Below are 7837 nucleotides of genomic sequence, written 5' to 3'. Positions count from 1 at the left end.
GAGGAAAGAACATCAAAATTGACAATTAGGAAACTCTTCCAAAACAGAAATCATTATGCTTTTGGCATTTTTCTCTGCTTCAATTTCCTATCAGAAAAGAGAAATAGAAAATTTTACCCATTTCTTAAGCTGTGTTTTCAGCATTTATCTGACCCTTTGACCTTCATTTTCAATAGTTTCACTTCTATAGGAACTGTCATTTGTACTATCAAATTCAATACATTTTTATTTTTGAGAATGGCTGAAAATTGAATATTATCTTCAAGACCATAAGCTCCAGGAGCTCTAGGACTATTTTTCATCCATCTCTGTAACCTCCACACTGAATAGGAGGTGGAGGGGCTTGGTCCCAAAGGGTTTTTTTGCTGACTGAAGTAATAATATGAAAGGATGTATTCCATTTGTGAAAGACCAGAAAGAAAATGACAGATGTCAGCCACAAATGAACAAACATAGACATAAACAAAAGGCTCCAACTAATTTCATGGCATTCTGTGGTTAGAGATTTCTTTATTCACATGCTTCAAAGGCAAAGCAAACTCAGGAGCCTGGGCAGGTCTTTTGAGAGGTCTGGGATCCAGAGAAGCCTCATTTTCTTCATGCCACTTTATGTGAAACTCCACATGTTGATTGACTTATGTCTAAACAAGTGAAAACTCCATTTATAAAGATGAATAACTCATATGCTTCATTTAACTTTCTGCTGATGTGATAAAAATACCTGAGTTTTAAAAGCAGTCAGAAGCAGCTCGGGTTTGAGATAAAACAAATGAGGATGGAGTTTTAATGGCTTTTTCTTTTCAGTGAAATTTTCCCTTGGGTAAGTTTTAGGTTTAATTAACCAGGCAGAAAAAAAAAACATTTTTTCCCCCTGAGATATGTGGGACTGACACTATGAATAGAAGATTCCAGGGTGAGGTAGGTATTTCTTAGTTTTTAAAGTTTGTAAGCTAGCTTGCTGTGTGTGTCAGCAAGGATTGGGTTCATTCTTCTCTTCTGTCATATTGTCTAAATCCAAACATTTCTCCCCCAAACTGTGTGACTCCGGTAACCTTTATGGCAGCCTGGCAGGCAGTGATGGAACAAGAGGGCCTGACACGAGATGTCGGAGATTTGCTTGTCAACTCCTCTGTCGATTCGAGTTGGTCCAGTTACTGGGCTATGGAAACCTGTCATCAACTAATCTGCTCGGAGTGTCAAAGACAGCCGAGTCTGGAGAGACTTGATGTGTGAATCCTGAGTCCTGATAAGTCTCTCCTGAGCTCTGATGAATGAATGCATAAGGAGCCGACAGATGAGTGTGGTTTTTGATTAACTGTGCAGGTCTATGCCCACTCAAGCTTCAGGAGATTGTATATTGTCAGTCAGCCGTCTCCCGGGTGCAGAATTCTCATTTAAGCATTTTATGTTTAAAGGGAATTTTGGAGATTTTTCTCACTTTGGAGTTTAAAAATGAAGTTCAAACCCCAGCATAATTTACAGTGTTATAAAGGCTATGAAATAATTTATTTTTGTCTCTGCAAGGAGCGCTAAAAACAGAATTACCTTTAATGGTTATAACTTGTATTCAAATTTGCATTAATGGTGTGCTCCCTAACAAGATACAAAACATTTCTTCAGTAAGCACATTCATATGGGGGCTATGTTCATGCACATTTGTGTTCCCAGGTACCAAGTGGCTTCATCTGAGCATCTATAAGTTAACTTCTGTTGTTATAAGGGCAATTTGAATGCATAGGAATCACTTGAACACATGCATTTTCCCCATTCTTCAAAATAATCAGCCCTTAGATCACAACTGGCTATGATTAATGTGAGGCTCCCTTGGAAATGTAAACTAACATGTGTCTAATTGTTTAGAAGCAAAATAGAGATCCCATCTAATCCTCTGGAAGTTAGCATTCTAGGCAAGATCCAAATCAAACTTTATATTCTTATAGACTAGTAATAAGGTATTTAAAAAGCTAACATCTTGCATTGCTTTCCAATAATCTGGTTATATAGCTTTGACACTGTTTCAGTTTGGTATGGCTTGGTGTGGTGGGGAATGATGGTATATGATGTAGCGTGGTCATAATCATTGTATACAGCAATGACCAAGTCTGCATCAGTCCATTCAATGAGATTTGCAAAATGCAGGGTAGAAAATTCAATAATCCTTCAATTAATGAAGTTCTGCTAACCAGATTGGGATTGACTTTCAAATGGAGTAATTTTCTCTGGAAAGACATACTGAACTCATATTAAAACATGTTGCAGAAAAGAAAAAGCAAGAACATGTATTGTTTCCTTCAACTGGCTCAGGTATATATCCTTCCATGTGAGGAAAGATGACATTGATCTTGAGACCCTCTCTTGAGCCAGGACAACTGAGCACACTTAACATCCTCTTCACATCTTTCTGCTCAGCCAAACTGTGAGACTTGGCTCAGCTACAGATGTTATATCTGACATTGTGAATGATTTCACCAGCATCACCTATGTGTAAGACTTGAAATCAAAGTAGCAGAACAAAATTTCCCAAGACAAGGCCCTGGAATGCAGCCAATTTTCCATATCCACCAATGGTGATAATTGCTACTAAACTTCTCCATAAGTCTGGGGCCACATGTAAAGAAAGCACAGGAAAACAACCAGGTACCCAAAGTGGGGCCTGGGGAGAATCCCTAAAGATCCCAAGAGTATCTGCTTGCTTTTCTGTGCTGTATTTCCATGAAACCCCAGACTTTTAGAGAGTTTTCTTTTTTTTTAATCATGTATTATCCTTTGTAGATGTGGGGGGATAAGGACACACAAGAGAATCCTCAAGTGTGCCAGAGAAAATACCTTCTAGGAATGACCCTGAAGTTAGAATTCAGTAAAATATTCAACAACAAAAGCTGCAAGTTCCCACAGAGCACTTCATTTTGAGCAAAGGGACTACTGGGCAGGGGCAGAACTTTAAATCAGATGATGTAATTTTGAAATTGACAAAATTATTATTAATTCTTCTTGGCATCCTTTAGTATTTTCTCCTTCATTTCAAAATAAAACAAAACAAACAAAAAACCAGAAACAAAGTCCATTGATTAGAGGGTACAGAAATGCAGTGGAATATTATTTTACTACATGAAATGATAGATATGAGGAATTCAGACAAACTTGGGGACACTTGTATTAATTGACAGAGTAAAGAAAGCAGATACAAGAAAAAAATATATATATATATAATCTTAGTTTAGCATCTTCTTGGGTATATGTGATGAAGGGGAGCTATAGATCACTGGGTTTGGAATCAGAAAGACTTACCCTCATGAGTTCAAATCTGACTTCTATCTGTAATCAAGTCACTTGACCCTGTTTAACTCACTTGTTCAATCTCTAAAGTGAGCTGGAGAAGGAAATGGCAAACCACTCCACGTTCTTTTCCAAGAAAATCCCAAATGGGGTCAGGAAGAACTGGACAGCAAAAACAACTGAACTACAACAAGCACCCCCCTGAGTATATATACGATAAAGGGGCTATCTCTCCCTTTCCCCACGTCTCTATGTTTGAATAGAGGAAGATATTCTCTGTTTCTTCTTTGCCAGTCACAAGGATTCTTACTTGGCTGCTGAGCCAGAACTACTATGAATTTTCTAAAGGAGCAATATGTTTAATAGAATAATTAATAATAGTTTTGCTTAGGCCTCCTCTGCCTACTGGTCTGGAGACACAAAAGCAAATCTCTGACCTCTGAAAGGTCAAAAAGAGAGTGGTGGTCTTCCCCCCAATCAGATTTCAGTCCTATCTTTTCAGTCTTCTTAAAAAACTTAGCCCTTACTGTCTAGCTATTTGGGCTTCCTTACTGTTCCTCTCACTTCCCATCTCTAAGTGTTTACAGTGAAATGCATGCTTCAGATTTGCTTGCTCCTTATCTGCACAGGCTTCCATCATGGTTCAGCTCAGATCCCAACTCCAGCTGCCAATGCCTTCCCTTTTAAGGTAAACTTCCATGCAGATCTTCTCTATACTCATTTACATAAATGTTGTTTCCCCTATTAGACTGTAAGTAACTTGAAAACAGGGGCCATGTTTTCACTTTTTATCCTCAATTCTTTTATTTTTGTAATATTTTACTTATTTTTCCAACTACATACACATTTTTACAATCAGTAAGTTTTGAGTTTTACAGTTTTTTCCTCCGTCCCTCTCTTCTCTCCTACTCCCCCTGACAGAAAGCAATCTAATATAAGTTCTATATTACTAACCATAATAAACATAGATCGAAATTGATCATATTGTGAGAGAAGAATCAGATCCAAACAGAAGAAAGAAAACATTAGAGAGGGAAAAAAAGATATAATACATAAGACAACTTTTAAAAATTGAAGATGGGGGCAGCTAGGTGACACAGTGGATAGAGCACCAGCCCTGGAGTCAGGAGGACCTGAGTTCAAATCCAGCCTCAGACACTTAATAATTACCTGGCTGTGTGACCTGGGCAAATCACTTAATCCCATTGCCTTAAAAACAAAAAAAAATTGAAAATTAAAGATAATAAGCTTTTGTTATTCATTCAAACTCAACAGTTCCTTCCCTCTGGATATGAATGGCATTTTCCATCACAAGTCTTTTAGAATTGTCTTTGATTCCCCATCCAGAGGAAGAAAAACAAAACAAAACAAAACACACACACAAAACAATACTTCAGAATCTAAACACTTTATAAAAATTATCTATGTATCTCTTTCCCCTTTTTAAATTAATTTTTATTAAAGATATTATTTGAGTTTTACAATTTTCCCCCAATCTTACTCCCCGCCCCCCATGGAAAGCAATCTGTCAGTTTTTACTTTGTTTCTGTTTTGTACCTTGATCCAAATTTGGTGTGATGAGAGAGAAATCATATCCTTAGAGAAGAGACAAGAATTCTCAGAGGTAACAAGATCAGACAATAAAATATCTGTTTTTTTCTAAGTTAAAGGGAATAGTCCTTGCACTTTGTTCAAACTCCACAGCTCCTTATCTGGATACAGATGGCACTCTTCTTTGCAGACAGCCCAAAATTGTTCCCAATTGTTGCACTGATGGAATGAGCAAGTCCTTCAAGGTTGAACATCACTCCCATGTTGCCGTTAGGGTGTACAGTGTTTTTTTTCTAGTTCTGCTCATCTCACTCAGCATCAATTCATGCAAATCCCTCCAGGCTTCCCTGAAATCCCATCCTTCCTGGTTTCTAATAGAACAATAGTATTCCATGACATACATATACCACAGTTTGCTAAGCCATTCCCCAACTGAAGGACATTTACTTGATTTCCAATTCTTTGCCACTACAAACAGGGCTGCTATAAATATTTTGTACAAGTGATGTTTTTACCATTTTTTCTTCATCTCTTTAGGATATAGACCCAGTAGTGGTATTGCTGAGTCAAAGGGCATGCACATTTTTGTTGCCCTTTGGGCATAGTTCCAAATAGCTCTCCATAAAGGTTGGATGAGTTCACAGCTCCACCAACAGTGTAATAGTGTCCCAGATTTCCCACACCCCTTCCAACAATGATCATTATCCTTCCTGGTCATATTGGCCAATCTGAGAGGTGTGGTGTGTGTATCTCTTTCCCTTAATCCTAATTCCTCATACTAAAAATGACTAATCTGTATAGATGTTTATCAAAATATGTATGTACAATGCTAACCTGACTGTTCACCACTGAGGGGAAGGGGGTGGTAAGAGAGACTGAAGGAAATTTTCTAACTTAAAAATATACATGTGCATATGTATGTAAATAAATAAATTTTAAAAGTTGTCTTTGATTATTGTGCTGCTGAAATGAACAAATCCATCTTGGTTGACCATCACCCCATGTTGTTGATTGTGTGTTTGATATTCTTCAGGTTCTGCTCATTTCACTCAGCATCAGTTCATGTAAGTCTTTCTAGGCTTTTCTGAAATTCTGTAGCTCATGTTTTCTTATAGAACAATAGTATTCCATCATATACACTTACCACAATTGGTTCAGTCATTCCCCAATTAATAGGTATCCCCTCAATTTCCAATTCTTTGCCACTACAAAAAGAGTTGCTATGAATATTTTTGTACATGTGGGATTTTTACCTTTTATCATGATCTCTTCAGGATATAGACCCAGTAGTCATATTGCTGATTTATCCTCAGTTCTTAGCAAAATGTCTGTCACATAGCCTAGATTCAATAGGTGTTTGTTGACTGATTGATTACTTGTTTGATTAAAAAAATGGCAGACCAACTTAACCCCATTGCCTTGAAAAAAATCTTAAAAAAAATGGTAGACCAGTCTCTGCTTGAAGATTTCCAGTGACAAGAAACTCAGTATTTCCCAGGTCAGTAATCCTATTTTATTTTTATTCTAATTGTTTGTGAGTTCCTTTATATAAAGAGAAAATTTTCTTCCCTACAACTTTTACTCATTTACATCAAAGTAAAAGGTGCACAGTGGAAATATTTGCTGGCAAAGTATAAGCCTACTATGAGTTATCATAAAATTTGATTAAAACTTATAAACTGATCATATTTTCTACACCTGTAAATTGTGATTTCAGGATGGTATAAAATACTCATTCTTATGTTTTTCGTATGTGTAATACTTTATACAATAATACTTTTCATTCTCTTTTTTATTCTATATTTAAGCAAAATCAAATAAAATGAACATATCTATATGTAAAGAAACATGCATTCCCTCTCTGTCATTTACCACCTATATGATACTTGACCAATTTTCTTAACTTCTCTAGACCTCAGTTTTCTTCAGAAAATTAGGGAAATATATATAACTCTGATTCTTAACATCTTTCAGGCCCAAATCTCTATTTGAGATTTGGTGATATTCTCTTCTTACCTTTCATTCTGTAGAATAAGCCAACACGCCAATGTGCAGAACTGATTATAGTTCCTGAGTGAGCTACAAATTGTCCACCGAATTTTCTGAACTGATGACATTTGAGATTCCTAATATAATGACTCCTAAGAAGACATGCACACTATTTTGGGCTGATTTCAGTTCACTTCTTCTGCTTTGATTCCTTCTGATTTTGACTAGTTGATAGTTTTGCCTTCTTATCTCTCTTTCTGTTTGTAACAAAGAAACCATGAGTTTGAGTTCAGATAATTAAGTCCTCAGCTTTGTTTTGCTCCCTTTGAGTAACTTGTCTATCCTCATTTAATTTGCCTGTGATCCTCATTCACTTTCCTTCTTTTCCATTTCAAAGGATTGAAACTCAGCAGTTCTAGCACATGAAACATTGAGCTGTAACAAAAATGAAACATTCTCCTGAATTTAGGGCAAGCTATTTGTAAAATGCAGTGCCTAAGAGCTAATTCTAATGTGGTTTATGTCTAATCAAACTGCAGCAATTAAAACATTCAATTATGTCGTTATTTTGATTCACATCTCACTAGATCTTGCCTCAGAGTTGAATCTAAAAAAAACTTGATTCTCATTCAAGAAACTTTGTAAAGATACCAATGATCTTTATTTTGACCTAGACAGTTAATCTTTCTTCTAAGGCAATTTTCAGGAACTGATGAATTGAATTTCTTTCCTTTTCATTCCATTCTTTCATCTGAATTAAGTTTTTTAAAAACCCTATTTTTATGTTGTTGATTTTGTATGTTTGTGTGAATGTTATTTTTACATTTTCTATTTGATTATTGTAACTCTTGTCTTAGTGTTGTCCTCAAATGAAAAATCCAAGTTTGCTTTGCTCTTGGATGCCTTTCAGATAATGTGTGACTATTCTCCTTAGCCCCCTTTATCCCTGGATACTCCAAGATCAAATTCTCCTTGTAAACATACTGCTCAAAAATTTGACAAATATTTTATGGAATATTAT

This window comes from Macrotis lagotis, chromosome 1 (genome assembly GCF_037893015.1).
Source record: "Macrotis lagotis isolate mMagLag1 chromosome 1, bilby.v1.9.chrom.fasta, whole genome shotgun sequence".
NCBI lineage: Eukaryota > Metazoa > Chordata > Mammalia > Peramelemorphia > Peramelidae > Macrotis > Macrotis lagotis.
This window is presented reverse-complemented; position numbering follows the sequence as displayed.